At 36.9% G+C, this 18,998-nt stretch overlaps 1 protein-coding gene across 9 annotated transcripts in view; it reads right to left on the minus strand.

Annotated features, from left to right (window-relative positions):
- CCSER1 (coiled-coil serine rich protein 1) overlaps positions 1–18,998 on the minus strand; it is a 1,251,132-nt gene that overhangs the window by 1,154,628 nt on the left and 77,506 nt on the right. The window lies entirely within an intron of this gene.

Raw genomic sequence — 18,998 nt, forward strand, 5'->3', positions numbered from 1 at the left:
TTCAAGTTCACAGAGCCATGGAAATGATGCATTTTGTGAATGTCTGTTAATTGATAACCTACCATTTATTAGCCCCATGTTCTTTTTCATCGTTTAATTCTTTCTTCACTCTTTTTTGTTTAAATGAGTTAGGTATTTTTGACTCAATTATTTCGTACGTTTCTTGGTACTGTGGCAGAAACAAACGAAATATCTACAGTTAAAAAGCTAAAGACTTCAAGCTCCTTAAAATTGGGAGTAGTATCTTATATTGCTCCTACGTCCACTTCAACATGTAATACTTTGTTATATTCATAGTAGATGGAGATGAATTCATAGACCTTATTATCACGTATTGAATTCAGGGTTAGTAGATTTTACCTTAATGTTACAAGATTTCAGAAAATGCTTTCACAGCAAAGCATATTTCTTTTCCTATAATTATTCCATTACTCATTTTATAAGGGTGGATCATAATGGCTTTTATAGCATTGCCTATTTTCCACACGACAAATGAACCATTTGTACTAAGTATTAGCTTTTCAATGCTTATGTTCCTGAAACACTCTTTTAAAAATGTAATTGCAAGCAATTTATCTGTTGGATTTATTCATGTTGGAAATTTTTTAACATGTATGATAAAATACTCCCTCCTTCCTTCTTTCACCTAAAGGGGGTAGAAAAAGCACCCACCCTGAGGAAAGATTATAAATACAAAACAAATTGTCAAGCAATTACAGTATTTCCATCAAAGACTTTTTTTCTTTAACCTAAGAAAGAATAAACCACTTATAATAAAACTGTTCTATATCCTGGGTGCTAGAAAAAAAATTTGCTTGCCAGTGTTAATTCCTATGTTAAAGCAATAACAGACATAAATACTGTGAGCGATTTAGCACACAGCTGTTACTGTGGTTCACAATAAACCAGGTTTATGAAAGAATTATTAATTGGTATACATCTTTTTCAACACCTTGACACATGGATACCTGTATACCTCTCTCTTACATACACATAGGTGACAGCTCATTGATCTATGATTACAACAGTATATGAATATAAATGTAAATAATAGCATCTATAGAACACCAGGAAGCAGTCACTAATAATAAATGTTTCTCACCTTAACTACAATAATAGTTGTACTAACAGCAGAGAAAAAAATAGCTAGTAAAAAACTCATCTATGCACTTGCATGTTCCTCAGTGCCTCAAAATCAATATCGCTCCTTAGCTTTGCCAAATGAACTGCGTGCTATTTCTAGTTCAGACTGTAGGAGTAAATAGTTTCCTCACTTGCTTATAAAAGAGATCTACATAGCTCAAATTAGAATAGAGTTTATTGATAAATAAATGAGTCTTTCCCACAGAGGTTGCTCAAACATTTAATCTAAAGAATTTGGGAATACATACAGTGGCATATGTAGAGGGACTCCTATCCCACTTCAGAGAGCTATGCATGGTGTGTGAACAAGATACAGTGAAAACTAAGCACAGTCTTAAGCTCTCAGCTACTGAAAACATGGATAATGCGACTAATCAGGATAGACAAGTACAAGGGGCTAAAACTAGGGCACCTGTAGAGAACATGACATTCGTAACTGAATTATCGGTTTTGTTACAACATTAACTACAACTACATCTAAATGAGAGGCAATGTATGCCAGTTATGAATTAACTGCCCTCCAGCTCTGACTGCACCCTTCAATAGATATATCCTCTGTGATCATAAGTGGAATTCCTTTAAGCATTTCTTCTTTATAATAAGCACGCTGTTGACCTTTCCTGATAGAGAAAGCTGGAGGGATACTAGAGAAAGAAGGGGCTCTCCCGAGGTTTCTGCTGGTGGGGGGGGGGAGATCAGTGGTCTGGATGTGACTGTGAACACATTCAGTGGAGCTCTACCCCAGCCACACATGGAGCCCAGAATGCATGACTCCTCGCCAATCTTACAACCCGCGTCAGTGCCAGAATTGTCTGCGTAGGGGCCCACGCCCTCTGACACGCCATCTCTGGTTTGACTGCCAGGGTTCCTCCTGTTCTCTCTGCTGCCACGTTATCCAGCAACTGGGGACCACCTCCAGATGTGTGACCAAACCCATGAACTTCTCTGCTATCCAATGGGATGAACTATACCTTTTCTCCAAAGATCCGAACCTCTTCCAAGTTTGTCCTTCCTTGGTACACTCCCTTGGCCCCTGGGTATTGCATAAGTTTCCCTATATCTCACAGTTACTCTGTTGCCACAATTTAATAATATTTTATATTTTTTATATTAAACTCTTGTTTAACCTCCTATGGTTTCCATCTCCTGGTTGGACTGACTGATCCACAATTCTACCAAAAACTCGTATCAAATCAATCTGTGATTCATATTTTGAAACAATTATAAGCTACAAATTAAAATAAATTAAAATATGAAATGATCAATTTATCTAAAGAGTAGTTAGAAATTAACTACACATAACAATACCAAGTAAATGAGTTATTTTTGAATATCAGCAAATAATGTGGCTTAAGTTTCAAATACATAGCAACAATCAATTTTTACATTAATGTGCCCATCTTTCTATAGCAAAGATCAATACACAAAGTGCAGTACTTATCTCAGTATCACTGAAGTGATCAATATCCCTGGCTGTAACCTTCAAAAAAATTATTATTTTTTTTTTTTTGCGGTACGCGGGCCTCTCACTGTTGTGGCCTCTCCCGTTGTGCAGCACAGTCTCCGGACGCGCAGGCTCAGCGGCCATGGCTCACGGGCCCAGCCGTTCCACGGCATGTGGGATCTTCCCAGACCGCGGCACGAACCCGTGTCCCCTGCATCAGCAGGGAGACTCTCAACCACTGCGCCACCAGGGAAGCCCCCCCAAAAATAAAGTTTTACAAAGATTAACTCCAATGGGTTTTAGGTGCATTGTTTCCTAATTAATGTTCAAAGTACACGTTTTATTATGTGAAACAATGGCCGAAAACTTTTTATTAGTGAATGTTACGATTCTACAGGAGAATCTACCAACATACTAATTAAAATGAACTGTTTGCAGAAGACTTCATTTCTCACAGAATTCAACTGGAGACAAAACAAATAAAATACAAAATGTTCTTCTTAGTTTTACAGGGACTGTATTTTTCAAACAATGTATCCTTGATTATTTCAAGGAGGGGAGAGAGAGAGAGGAGGAGAAAGAGGTGTGTGCGCACGTGCACGCGTGTGTGTCTAAGTGGTAGGTACTACCCTTGGAAAGAAAAGTCATACCCAACAGGATAGCTCTGCTTCCAGCTCAGTAGCACCTGGCAATATAAAATAACTTGAGGTAAAAACAAAAGCAGTAACAAAACCGGCATCTTAGACACTGTATCTCATGGAAAACATTAGCTGTTGCATTATTTTACTTTTGGCAATGCTTGCTTTCCCCACCATTTGCAGAATGCCGGATTGAGCTCTCTAATGCCCCCCAAGCTTTACTTCATTAAGAACTTTCTGTAATCTAAAGGAAATGTGTTGTGAAGAACCTTAATCAGCCACCCAACAGAAGCAATGATTAATAGCTCCCCAGACTATTTGGTCACTGGCATGAAATTCCTGGAGTTTATAGTAGGATATCACCATACACCTGCTGCCCCATTATCCTAGGTAAACAATTGAAGTAATGGAAAGTACAAGGGCTTCAAAGAAAGGTTTGACTTTTTGAGCTATAGTAATTCTTTTTTTACAAACAATGTATTTTGACAGCATTTTCTATTTCTTATCAGCACCCCGGGAAAATATAGGTTCTCATTACCAGCACCTCGTCTAGGAATATTCTGTTTCTGCTGTTGAAGGCTCTGATAAACATACAATCACTTTAACAAACACTCTGGGGAGCAGGATATACAATTTTGATTAAGAAAACTGTTGAATATTAACTAGCTGTGCTCACTGAGACAATAGCTGAGCAACTTGTCCTTGAAAAACATTACACCAAACCTATTCTCAGGGAAAAATTGTTGGTTTTTGACAGCTGCCATGGCTCTGGAAACCTAAAATGCACCTTATTATTACAGTAGCAGGCTTTCAATAAAATCACCATAATTAAGGTGCTGTCATTATTTTCAATTTAAAAGTTCTCCCTTCACAGGTTACTGAATTCAGACATTAAAAAAATCCACTCTGTAGTAGCATTCGGTAGCATTTCCATTTCCAGGGATTCCCTAAACCATTTATGGTTTTAATTGATTGTTTTCCAAATCATTGTTTTGCTGTTTTAATTTTCTAAGAATTTATGAACTCAAGTTTTCTATGGTTGTACATAATAAAGATAAAAATAATTTCAATATATAGGATAAAGTAGTATTTCCTTGAAAAACTCTTGAGAAATATTCCCACCAGTCTACTCCAATATGAACTCTGAATTCAACTACTTGCAAACCTTATCTGCCTAAACAGGTTTACAGCATAAGGCAGAATAAAACTATCTAGCAAAGGATCAGCCATTTCTTACACATACTGTTGAAATAAAAAGGAAACATTAAGTGCAGATAACAGAAAGGATATTAAATACTAATAAACACTAATATTTATAAATGTCATTTGTCATCCTACAAACTTTTAAGAGCTCTTCCTCTACAATTGTAACTACATTAGAACATTAGCACCTTTATGGAAGAGGCATAAATTCCCACTAAAAACTAAAAAATAAGGAGGATCAGAAATACAAGGCAACTATATTTTATTTTTCTCTGTACTGCTTCTAGAATTTTATTTTATCCAGAGATAGAATTCTTTACAATATACTCTGGCATGTATCTCAGAAAATAACAAAACATGTATCTATGTATGATGTTTAAACACAATAACATTATTAGGTTGTTTTTCATATACTAACATTTTTCTTTCACTCCAATTTTAAAATTTTTAAAATTCAATTAAGAAGAAAAAATGTACATTACACACGTAAAAAACATCCTAACGTGTATTAGGATAACTTTAAATATATAAATACATTCAAAATTCACATATTTACATTTGTTAAATAAACTAAATTCCTCATGCAATTTACTGGAAATAAAAGTACTGAATGCAAATTCATTCTACAAATCCATACATCTGACAAATCAAGAAGCTCACCCTGTCAGAAACGTATGTGTTTAAGTTATTATTTACCAATCCCCCTTTTCTTAATTAATAAAACATAAAGCAGGTGAAACAGGTGAAGGAGATTAAGAGGTGCAAACTTCTGGTTGCAAAATAAATGAGTCACCTTGTGAAATGTATACTGTGCGGAATATAGTTAATAATAATGCTATATCTCTGTAGGGTGACAGATGGTAACTAGACTTATCGTGGTGATCATTGTGAAATGTATAGAAATATCAAAGCACTATGCTGTGTAATAGAAACTAACATAGTGTTGTAAGTCAATGATACTCTAATCATATCTTGATAAAACTGGAAGAAAAAACATAAAACTCTCAATTATTATGGCATGTAGAATGGAAATATAAACTTTCACTGTACTCAAACAAGAAAATTGACTGCTTTATCCCTAAGGGAAAAAAACAGTCCTTAAGAAGAGGATCCTGACCAGGATCCTGATACAACTGTTTTTTTTTCTTTCTAGACTAGATGTAAGCAATAAAAGAAAAGAAAAAGAAACACTTCCGGCATAGAACTAAGAGCTCTTTTCCCCCATATGCTTTTCTCAATTAAAAACTTCAAACAGGTTTTTGCTTTCAGTTAAGATGGTAAAGAATTCAGCAATGTGACATTCTTCTCTCTCAGTTAAAAATTCCTTATTTTTTATGTTTTTAACGAGTAGAGGTTTGTAAATTTTCATGCTATTTCCTTATTTTCCAGCTTTGAGACAACGCTGCCCTCCTTTTGAGTTAGGGTTGGAAGCAAAAGTAAAAGAGAATCACCCTGCCAACAAAATCACCTTGTCCCTGGAAGCCTTCTGATACGAGTTGTATGAATATTGATAGAGCTTCAAAGAAAAGATTTGACTTTTTAAGCTCTAGTAATTATTTTTTCTTACAAATAATGTAAATCAAACTGAAACCACCCTTGCTAGAGATCAAAGTTGTTTATAGCAATTCTTTAATAATTAGCACGATTCAATTCCTGCACAGCTAAGTATATGTTCATGATTATAAAATATAAGGGCTCTTTATATTTTTCAAACTGAAATATCCAACGTAGTGGGACTTCCACATTAAGAATAAATTATGTTCATTCTAAGGTTCAAGTGTCTACGCTCATGTTTCCAGGGCTGGTGGGGCATTGCGTGAAAGAAGAAAGAGCCTCTGAGGAAAAGAAATCTCTAAGGAAGAAGAGAAAAGAGAACCGAAGTACATGTGTTTGGTTCAAGGCCAGTTGCCCCAGATGTTGGGGAAGATAAAACATACCTCCCATCGTCTTCCATCCCAGGCTCCGTGGACGTAAGCCTGAGTCCTACCGCAAAGGATCTACAGGTAATGAGCAAGTGAAATCTACAAGCAGCTGCTTGTCTACAGAATCACGCTGAGACCCCGAGGGCCCAAGGCGTCAGCAGGGCTGGCAGTGTTGGCAGCAGCACTAATGACAGCAGCAGTGCAGTCAGTGATAACAGCACGTTTGGCAACAAGGAGAGTTCCTTCAGCCACCTGCACGTCAGCTCCCTGCACCTTGGGCATCCACAGCCTGTGTCTCAACGGCAGCAGAGCAGCAGCAGCCGTGTCTTCCATGCTGACTAGTGGCACTTTTGACTCTCAGTGACTGACAGAACAGAAAAGCAAGTAGGAGAATAGAAATGTCGAGGTAACACAACAGTTATGACAGCACAGACCTTGCAGCCAGCCATAGCTAAGTTAAACCCCAGGCACCGCCATGTTTATGCACCACAGTGACATGGGTCACATTATTTAACCTCTCTAACGCTCAGATTTCTTGAGTGCAAAATGGAAAAAATAATATCCCATATCTAATATGACTGTTGTGATATTAATGGGATCATTTACTTGAAGAACTTGGGGTACTATCTGGCAGATGATAGAGGCTCAATAAAGGTGGCTTTAAAAAATAGAAGGCAAATCAAAAACTCCATGTGCCATGAGGGCAATGTCTGATTACCAAATATCACGTGATATACCCAGGGATTCCAGAATTTATCTCAAAAGAACATGAGAGAAGCTGGAATGCGCATGACCACAAAGGCATGTTACATTCTGGCTGCCTGTCTAAACAGAGGAGGTCTGGGAAACACAGGCTGGCCTAATAATCATATCTTCTGATTTTTTTAATTTCAAACCTTCAATGTAAGCATTTGTTTTACATTCATTTGACATAAGCACAACATTAAAAAACTTTAAGGAACTTCATTCCAACTCAAGATTAATAATATAATTTCAGTACATTTTAATTTCTTCTGCAATTCCACATATATTCAAGAGATGCATAATTTAATAGGGTCCATATTTCAAAGCTATTATTGTTACTTTGTTATGTGCTAATTATGTAAGATCTGGATGCAATGGAAGATTATTTTCCGAATTATAATAAACACCACCAGAATTGACACTTTTTCTATACTGCTTTCTTTAATCATCTTCAATGTTGCTGATATCTGTCCAGAAAACATGTGTTGCATAGACATCTTTTACTAGATACCGATGTATTTCCATCTTTTTGTTGCTGTTTAATAGATTTAAATTACTGCAGATTGTTACAAATATTAGCAAATGAATTATATCTGAAGACCAAATGCAAATGCACCTTTGCAATTTTGAAGAAAATATTTCCCAAAATATAAAGTTTGTGATTTAGACAGGTGCCTTCTTTACCCCAAAAGGTATCTCTTGCCTTACTTCTTAGAATTGCTATAAAATGATTATCCAGCTCCACCTGGGAGCAATTAGATGCCACAGCATAATGTTATAGGATTGCTGAGTTAGAAGAGACCTTAAATTTTTTCTAAACTGATCCATCTCTCAGTTTAAGTTTTGTCCATCACATCTTGCTCGAATCCTAACAGAAGCAGACACTAAGCCAGAAGTTAGGAATAAAGATGTTTATTGAAGAGTAACACCTATGAATGATAACGAGGAAGAGAGAAAGATAATGCATGGGAAGCCTTCTCAGACCACAAAGCGGATCCTACACGGTAAGACAGTAAGAAGAAGAATCAAGGAGAACAGTATAAGAAATGCAGTGCAGATCTCAGGAAGTCTTGACCAACCTAATAACGGACAGCTGCAGAGCAAAGACAGGGTACAGGAGAGGCCTGCACTGGCAGAAACAGCCAGGCTCTGTCAATGGCTGGAAGACGACCTGAAGAGCACTGTCTCAGCTCGAATGCTACAAAGGATTCTAAAGGTTCTGCAGCTATACCTGTCAGCTAATTATACTCCTCACAGCTGAAAAATCAGTAGTTTCTTGAAAGAAGGTCAAGTAGCATGACTCCACGACTGCCACACGTCTGAGCATGGTGGTAAGTTAAAGCACTCTGACTCTCCAGCAATGGAGAGTATATTATCTTCATCAGGTGCCCCTGCCATTTGTGACAGTCCACCACATAGGACAATTCCATGTTTAATTTAAATGTGAGGAAAGCTTCACTTTTCATATGTGGCTTCTGATCATTTTTTATCTTTCATGCCTTGAATTCTCAAAAGCAACTATATTCCTCTTACCAAACCAGCCTTCAGATAGTTGAAAATGATGTTCTTATCCCACTTGAATTTTCATTTGTCCAGTTTTAACACTCCAAATCCATTAAATTTCTCTGAATTCCCTTTTCTAGAGGAACTAGAACCTCACCTTGGCTGAGGTCTCAGTATCTTGGTATGAGAATAAAGATGACAGAAAATAATACTCATCTTCAGTCTCTGAAGGACAAAATAAATTTGTAAGTCAGTGAGTACTTCTGGCATCTACTTCTATGTAACAAAATATCCCAAAACTTAATAGCGTAAAAAAAGTAAGCATTTATTTGCTTATGATTCTACAATCTGAGCTAGGCTCGGCTGGCTGGGTTTTTTGACTAGTCTCACTTAGGTCACTGATGGAGAAGCAGTCTTCTGGGGGCACATATGGGGCTGAAATCCAAGATGACTTCATGGATACGCTTGGTGCTTCAGATGCAATGGCCAGAACAGATGCGGGCTAACCATGCATCTCTCTCTCTCTCTCTCTCTCTCTCTCTCTCTCTCTCTCTCTCTCTCTCTCTCTCCTGACAGGCTCTCTGGTAGGGTAGTCAACCACATTTCCTGGTGGCTCAGGGGTCCAAGAGAGTGAATGTGGTAGCTGGCAGGCCTCTAGAAGGTTAAGCCCATAACTGGCATAGTATTACTTAACCCACACTGTATTGGTCAAAGCAGGTCACACAGGTAACTCCTAGACTAAAGATGAGAGGAAATAGCTTCCACCTCTTGATGAGAGGAGCAGCAAAGTGTTTATGGCTAAGTTTATCCACCACTGAGGCAAAGCTGTTATAAACCCAGTATATCTGAAGCATCAATCTTCAGGGAGTGAGAAGACACAAAAATGAGGAAAAAAGATATACAGCAAAAAGAAGTGACGGCCCAAACAGAGCAAATAGGTTCTATACCAAAGAAAATGAAGGAAAGAGAAATTATTTCCCTGTGGCAACCTAATTCATTAATAACTTAGCAGTGTAACTTTAGAGTTTTAATGAAATAAAACCAAGGACCAGTTCCAGCTGTTATGACTCTGGTCTAGTTCCATAGCTTTTATAAAAACCTCATTTTCTCAACTGTCAAATTGAGAATATAATATCAACCTTTTGGGGTTGACATGAAAATCAAATGAGGTAATGGATCTAAGGGAATTTATCCTACTCATGACTGGGGGTTTGTAGTTTGGGTTTTTTGGGAGGTTTTTTGTTTTTATAAAAATTCTGTTAGTTTTCCTTTTTAACTTCAAGAGAGGTACCTGAAGGCCACTCTGGACTCAAGAAAGGTGAGTTATTAGAAGGGAAGAAGCAGGATGACATGAACCAAATTTTGTCAGAGCACCTTGGGCTCGTCTTACAATTTGGAAGTTATGTATGAGGGAGTTTGGAGAGCTTGACACTGAACCACTGAGGGCTTCTTATGTATACAAGTCAGGGACTAGAATAGCAAATGATAAAACACAGATGATGATAAGACTATATAAGAGACTTCCTGCCACAAAGACCACTTTCAATGGTGCCAGGGATTTTCAATTTAAGCCTATTTTCATTGAACAGTGCAGCACCCTGAACAATCCATTACAGCCAATGCTTTACAACAGTTTCTTTAAAATCACCTCAAATATTTGTGAGCTGATACTGGCATCCCACAAAACAATGCAAATAGAAAAAAACAATGAAAAAAAGTGAACAAAAATGCAAACCCTGAAGATCCCCTTGTAGCAAGAGTCTGCCTTTTCTCTGTCTTCTGGTGAATGCTGGAGCTCTAACTCAACTCTCAATGATTAGCTGGTTAGTACACAGCTAAATATAAAAGCCCTGATCAGTAAGATTTGAACTATGTTGCTACCAAGAAATTCCACCCTACCTCTTTACTAATTAATTAATTAATGATTGATTTTTTAAAAGTACTAGCATGGGGCTTCCCTGGTGGCGCAGTGGTTGAGAATCTGCCTGCCAATGCAGGGGACACGGGTTCGAGCCCTGGTCTGGGAAGATCCCACATGCCGCGGAGCAACTAGGCCCGTGAGCCACAACTACTGAGCCTGCGCGTCTGGAGCCTGTGCTCCGCAACAAAAGAGGCCGCGATAGTGAGAGGCCTGCGCACTGCGATGAAGAGTGGCCCCTGCTCGCCGCAACTAGAGAAAGACCTCGCACAGAAACAGAGACCCAACACAGCCAAAAATAATAAATAAATTAATTTTAAAAAGTACTAGCATGATACAGATTTACAGAGAACAACTTTCCAATCTAATAAACTGCAGTTATTCAACACACATTTACTGAACATGTTTTACCTAACTAATCACTGAGAATTCTTAAACAAGACATTATCTAAGTTTATGAAGTCATCAAGATCTTACTGTCAAGAATATTAATTTTGGATTTTGGTGGGGTGTCTTGTTGTTGGTTTTCCCCCTCTTTTTTCCAGCTTTATTAAGATAAAATTGACATACATCATCATGTAAGTTTAGAGTGCGTAACGTGATGATTTGATACATGTATATACTGTGAAATGATTACCACAATAAGGTTAGTTAACACCTCCATCATCGCAGATAATTAACTATTTTTTGATGAAACATTTAACGTTTACTCTCTTAGCAACTTTGAAGTGTATAATACAGTACTGTTAGGTACAATCATCATGCCATACATTAGATCCTCAGAACTTTTCCATCTTATAACTGGGAAGTTTGTACCCTTCGAGCAACATCTCCATGTGTTTCCAACCCCAAGGCCCAGGCAACCACCAACCTGTTTTTATGAGTTTGGCTTTTTTTAGACTTCACATATAAGTGAGACCATACAGTATTTGTCTTTGTCTGACTTATTTCACTTAGCATAATGCCCTCAAGGTCCATCCATGCTATCACAAATGGCAGTATTTCCTTATTTTTTTGTGGCTGAGTGATATTCATCCATTGTCTTCTTTATCCATTCATCTGTTGATGGATACTTAGGTTGTTTCCATATCTTGGCTATTGTGAATAATGCTGTAATGAACAAAGGGGTGCAGATACCTCAAGACAGTGATTCTATTTCCTTCAGATACATACTCAGAAGTGAGACTGCTGAATCATATCATACTTCTATCTTTAATTGTTTTTGGGGAACCTCCGTACTGTTTTCTATAGTGGCTGTACCAATTTAATTCCCTCCAGCAGTGCACAAGACTTCCCTTTTCTCCACATCCTTGCCAACACTTGTTGTATCAACTTTTTGATAACAGCCAAGGAATAATAATTTTATTTACTTTCTCGTAAGCACATAAGTTGAGAAAGGACACAAAAGGCATTCTATAATTTGGGGCCTATGACTGAGCAAGCATCCACTACCTATTTCATATTCAATGCCCAACAGAATTTTTTTAGTTATATGGCTTCTTCTAGATGTAAAATCATGTTACTAAAAATCACTAGATTAATAGTGTCCATATTTAACACACTCCCTCCAGTATGGGTCCTTCAATGTCATAAAATATATTCAAGATACTGTAAATTACTAGGTGTTCTGACCCTAAATCCACCTTTTTCTCCCTACTTGTGACACCCCTGAGAATACCCTGTCCATATTACACTCCAGAGATCAATGTTCACATGAATCTCTCATGTTAAAAACCAATGCAATCAGTATTTTTGTGACCCACAGACACATACTTTTTTTATTCTGTAGTACTCTTAACCACTTAATTGGCTCTCAGCTCCCTCCATTAATACAAATAATGAAGAGTAATTATTTCCATATATGTTAAAATATAGTGAAATATATTTTCAGGATAATATACGTTATCCTGAATCTCTAATAAACATTGTTAAATACTGTCTTTTGTCACATTCTTATGACCAAAAGTATATAGCAAAAAGATATATATTGTTTTAAACATAGAGAAAGTCAATCCAAAAAAGGTTACATACTATGTTATTCCATGAATATAACATTTCTGAAATAAAATTTTTAAAATGGAGAACATATCAGTTGGTTGCCTGGGGTTAGGAATAGGGTGGGTGGGATAGAACGGAGGTGGGCCTGGTTATATAAGGGCAACAGGAGGAACCCTTGTGGGGATGGAACTGTTCAATACCTTGACCGACCTACATATGTAGGAAAATTGTGTAGAACTAAACACACACACAGACACAAATAAGCACGTGCAAAACTGGTAAAATCTGAATAAGGTTGGTAGAGTGTTATCAATGAAAATATTTTGGATGCAATATTGTATTATAACTTTGCAAAATTTAGCATTGAGGGAAACTGAGCAAAGGGCTCATGGAATCTCTGTATGTGACAACTGCATAGGAATCTCAAATTACCTCAATAAAAATTTCAAAAAAATAAAAAACACAGAGAGCATGTTTTTGTAAGAGTCCTGATATGAAATTATATAATAAGTATGAAAGATAGCCATGTAACTATGAAAGACATAAATATGAAATATAAAAAGGTATAAGGAAAATCATATTAAATATTTTTAAAGTGCTGTAGTGACAAAGGGACAAAAAAGCACTTTGAAATTTAAATACCAATATAAAATAGCATGTGCTAGTTGTATGATCTGTTGTCTTATTCTAATTCCCATATTTTCATTTGGAAACAATATGCTAAACCAAATTTTCAAAGCAATTGCTAAATCCAGCCAAGTCCAAACTTGCCTTTAAGAACAGAAGGAATGCTATTAAAAAGATCATCCTCCAAACTAAGCATATAATTCCTACTACCAACAATAAGGAACGTTTAAATGTGGTGGCATGAATTATGAGGTGAAAGAGAAGTAAGGAAAATTAATTACAGGAGCACAACACACTGGAGTGGATGAAAGTATACTTTAAATTCCAAATCTTTTATACATGCCTCTCTTTTTAATATGCTAACCAGAACCAAGACACTCTCTTAGTAAAAGACAGTCCTAGGAAGATCCCACTTAAATATATCCGCGTCCAAATATGGGACATGTCTGCCTGACCCTGTGCCTTTAAACCAGGGTTGCCTAGCCATTCACATGACCACCAACTTTTTTTTTTATTGGAGTATAATTGCTTTACAATGTTGTGTTAGTTTCTGTTGTACAATGAAGTGAATCAGCTATATGTATCCTATATCCCCTCCCTCTTGGACCTCCCCCCCACCCCTCCCCATGCCCTCTATCTGGGTCGTCACAGAGCACCGAGCTGAACTCCCTGTGCTATACAGCAGGTTCCCACTAGCTATCTCTTTTACACATGACAGTGTATTTATGTCAAACTAATTTCCCAATTCGTACCCCCCTCCTCTTCCCCACCATGTCCACAACTCCGTTCTCTACATCTGCCTTTCTATTCCTGCCGTGCAAGTAGGTTCATCTGTACCATTTTTCTACATTGCACATATGTGTGTTAATATACAGTAGTTTTTTTTCTGTTTCTGCCTGACTTCACTCCGTATGACAGATTCTAGGTCCATCCACATCTCTACAAATGACCCAATTCTGATCCTTTTTACGGCTAATATTCCACTGTACATATGTACCACATCTTCTTTATCCATCCATCTGTCATCGTACATTTAGGTTGTTTCCATATCCTGGCTATTGTAAACACTGCTGCAATGAACACTGGGGTACATGTGTCCTTTAGAATTATGGTTTTCTCAGGGTATATGCCCAGTAGTGGGATTGCTGGGTCATATGGTAGTTCTATTTTTAGTTTTTTAAGGACTCTCCATACTGTTCTCCATAGTAGCTGTATCAATTTACATTCCCACCAACAGTGCAAAAGGGTTCCCTTTTCTCCACACCCTCTCCAGCATTTATTGTTTGTAGATTTTTTTGATGATGGACATTCTGACCGGTGTGAGGTGACAGATACTTCATTGTGGTTTTGATTTGCATTTCTCTAATGATTAGTGATGTTGAGCATCTTTTCATGTGTTTGTTGGCAATCTGTATATCTTCTTTGGAGAAATGTCTATTTAGGTCTTCCACCCACTTTTGGATTGGGCTGTTTGTTTTTTTGAAAATATGAGCTGTTTGTGTATTTTGGAGATTAATCCTTTGTCCATTGCTTCCATGAGCTGTTGGTATATTTTGGAGATTAATCCTTTGTCCGTTGCTTCATTTGCAAAAATTTCTCCCATTCTGAGGGTTGTCTTTTCATATTTTTTATGGTTTCCTATCCTGTGCAAAGGCTTTGAAGTTTAATTAGGTCCCATTTGTTTACTTTTGTTTTCCCTAGGAGGTGGGTCAAAAACGATATTGCTGTGGTTTATGTCAAAGAGTATTTTTTTCTATGTTTTCCTCTAAGAGTTTTATAATGTCTGGTCTTACATTTAGGTCTTTAATCCATTTTGAGTTTGTTTTTATGTATGGTGTTAGGGTGTGTTCTAATTTCATTCTCTTACATGCAGCTGTCCAGTTTTCCCAGCACCACTTATTGAAGAGGCTGCCTTTTCTCCATTGTATGTTCTCGCCTCCTTTGTCATAAATCAGCTGACAATATGTGTGTGGGTTTTATCTCTGGCTTTCTATCCTGTTGAGCTATATTTCATTGATCTATATTTCTGTTTTTGTGCCAGTACCCTACTGTCTTGATTACTGTAGCTTTGTAGTATAGTTTGAATTTGGGGAGCCTGATTCCTCCAGCTCCATTTTTCTTTCTCAAGATTGCTTTGTCTATTCAGGATCTTTTGTGTTTCCATACAAATTGTACAGTTTTTGGTTCTAATTCTGTGAAGAATGTCATTGGTAGTTTGATAGGGATTGCATTGAATCTGTAGATTGCTTTGGGAAATACAGTCGTTTTCACAATATTGATTCTTCCAATCCAAGAACATGGCATATTTCTCCATCAGTTAATGTCACCTTTGATTTCTTTCATCAGTGTTTTATAGTTTTCTGAATACAAGTCTTTTGCCTTCTTCAGTAGGTTTATTCCTGGGTATTTTACTCTTTTTATTGTGATGGTAAATGGGATTGTTTCCTTAATTTCTGATTTTTCGCTGTTAATGTATAAGAGTGCAAGAGATTTCTGTGCATTAATTTTGTATCCTACAACCTTACCAAATTCATTCATTAGTTCTAGTAGTATTCTGGTGGCATCTTCCGGATTTTCTATGTAGAGTATCATGTCATCTGCAAACTGTGACAGTTTTACTTCTTCTTTTCCATTTGTATTTCTTTTTCTTCTCTGATTGATGTGGCTAGGACTTCCAAAACTATGTTGAATAAGAGTGGTGAGAGTGGACATCATTGTCTTGTTCCCGATGTTAAAGGAAATACTTTCAGTTTTTCACCACTGAGAATGATGTTTGCTGTGGGCTTGTCATATATGGTCTTTATTATGTTGAGGTAGATTCCCTCTGTGCCCATTTTCTGGAGAGTTTTTATCATAAATCAGTGCTGAATTTTGTCAAAAGCTTTTTCTGCATCTATTGAGATAATCATATGGTTTATATTCCTTAATTTACCAATACGGTGCATCACACTGATTGATTTTTGTATATTGAAGAATCCTTGCATTCCTGGGAAAAACCCCACCTGATCATGGTGTATGATCCTTTTAATGTTTTGTTGGATTCTGTTGTATTTTGTTGAGGATTTTTGCATCTATGTTCATCAGTGATATTGGCCTGTTGTTTTCTTTCTTTGTGACATCTTTGGCTGGTTTTGGTATCAGGGTGATGGTGGCCTCGTAGAATGAATTTGGGAGTGTCCCTCCCTCTGCAATTTTTGGACAAGTTTGAAAAGGACAGGTGTTAGCTCTTTTTTAAATGTTTGATAGAATTTGCCTGTGAGGCCATCTGATCCTGGACTTTTGTTTGTTGGAAGATTTTTAATTACAGTTGCAATTTCATTACTTGTGATAGGTCTGTTTATATTTTCTAATTCTTCCCGGGTCAGTCTTGGAAAACCGTACCTTTCCAAAATTTGTCCATTTCTTCGTGGTTGTCCATTTTATTGGCATATAGTTGTTTGTAGTAGCCTCTTATAATCCTTTGTATTTCTGCAGTGTCAGTTGTGATTTCTCCTTTTTCATTTCTAATTTTATTGATTTCTGAACTCTCACTTTTTTTCTTGATGAGTCTGGCTCAAGGTTTATCAATTTTGTTTATCTTCTCAAAGAATCAACTTTTAGTTTTATTGACCTTTGGTACTGTTTTCTTCATTTTTATTTCACTTTTTTCTGCTCTGATCTTGTTATGATTTCTTTCCTTCTACTGACTTTGAGTTTTGTTTGTTCTTCTTTCTCTAGTTGCTTTAGGTGTAAGGTAGATTGAGATTTTTCTTGATTCTTGAGGTGAGATTGAATTGCTATAAACTTCTCTCCTAGGAACTACTTTTGCTGCGTCCCATAGGTTTTGGGTTGTAGTGTTTTCATTGTCATTTGTTTCTATGTATTTTTTGATTTCTTCTTTGATTTCTTCAGTGATCTCTTGGTTATTTAGTAGCACACTGTTTAGCCTCTATGTATTTGTGTTTTTTACAGTTTTTTTCCTGTAACTGATTTCTAATCTCACAGCGTTCTGGTCAGAAAAGAAGATACAACAATTATAAATATTTATGCACCCAACATAGGAGCACCTCAATACATAAGGCAAATGCTAACAATCATGAAGGGGGAAATCGACAGTAACACAATAATAGTAGGGGACTTTAACACCCCACTTCCATCAATAGACAGATATCCCAAACAGAAAATAAATAAGGAAACACATAAGTGTTAAATGACACAACAGACCAGATAGATTTAATTGATATTTATAGGACATTCCACCCAAAAGCAGCAGCATACACTTTCTTCTCAAGTGCACGTGGAACATTCTCCAGGATAGATCACATCTTGGGTCACAAATCAAGCCTCAGAAAATTGAAATCGGATCAAGCATCTTTTCTGACCACCAACTCTTAATAAAATGTAGCCTCACTCATCTAGTCTCAATAATTGTATTAATTCTATCATTGGGGTAACCATATGTCCCAGTTCCCTTGAGATACTCCCAGTTTATACATGTTGTTCCAGCCCTATTATTAACAGTGCCCTCTACTGTCAAAGTGTTCCAGTTTGGACAGTACTTTTTACAGGCACCTTATCTATTATGGATATGGTTTATATTCTGCCTGAGGCCCTCCTTTTGCAGCCTGGCTTCTATTACCTAAGTTTGATATTGGCCCATCTGGTGGGAAGGTCTCTAATAAGTAGAAGTCAGAGTAGGATGACAACATAGTGCACCAATTCACTTGCTAAAATAAACTAAAATTATATTGTTTCAAATATAATTTTATATACTACTTAGCACTATCATCTATCCCAGTCCTATGCCTACAGACTTAAATAATAAAACAAGGTAATGAATGTTCAAGCTTTCCTGGGCTGAAAGAGAATCTCTGGAGAGACTGTTCACAAAATTAGGGAGGGAGATTTCCTTGACAGGAAAAGTCATTATTGAGATTTCATAGTCAATGCTTAGAATGTGCCTTGTAAATATTTAAGAGGTACCAGAAACCTATTGAACACACACATTTCCTAAGTAGGTAAATGAGGTGCTACCTTTCTTTCTACAAAGATATATCCAGTTTCCACCTTGACAGAGAGAGTTACGGCAGAAAATGGGAAAGCACACAAAACTGCTGGCAAAAACTGGACTTCACTCAGGGGTTTCGTGAAGCCGTCACAACTTTCTCTGTTGATTCAGGCTATTCTCATAGATATCCCTACCCCAGAAATTATTCCCATGCATCCACGTACTTTGTTAAACTAGAATGAGCAATTCACTCTGTGATGTTTTTGTGTGCTTGTATTACTGTTATAAAGTGAAAACACATGAGTCATCCTTACACTACTACACAGAAAAAAAAAACCCAAAACAAAAAATAACTTAGGGTTTTGGTATGGATTTGATTTTTCTAATATATAAGCTATGCTTTATTCAATTAACCACAGTAAAAAGTAGCCAGGACAAGTCCTTTTTGATATGTGATGTAAGAAAAACAAATAAACAGAGTTCTTTATCATTCGGCTCTAATTTTTGCTCCTCTACCAGCTCAGTTCAAGTAGTCAAGGTTTCTAAAATCATTTCTACTTCCTCTGTCAAAGCCTATTTACAGAAGAGGCAATAACCATTCACACCAGACCGTATGGTAGGAATTTATGAAGACTTAAGAAATAACTCCTCTCAGGAATTTAATTTTAAAACACACACATATACATATATGTGTGTGTATACACATACACATATATATTAGTGATAAAGGTTTAAGTTTTGAGGTCTGATCAGTAGAATTTCAGGGATCGAAAAGAGATAATAGAAGGCATTTGGAGGACAGTAGATCCCATCCTGTGTTAAAATACGATGTCTAGTGCACTGCTTACATATGAAAATGTCTGGTGTACAT

This window comes from Pseudorca crassidens, chromosome 4 (assembly GCF_039906515.1).
Source record: "Pseudorca crassidens isolate mPseCra1 chromosome 4, mPseCra1.hap1, whole genome shotgun sequence".
In the NCBI taxonomy this organism is placed as follows: Eukaryota; Metazoa; Chordata; class Mammalia; order Artiodactyla; family Delphinidae; genus Pseudorca; species Pseudorca crassidens.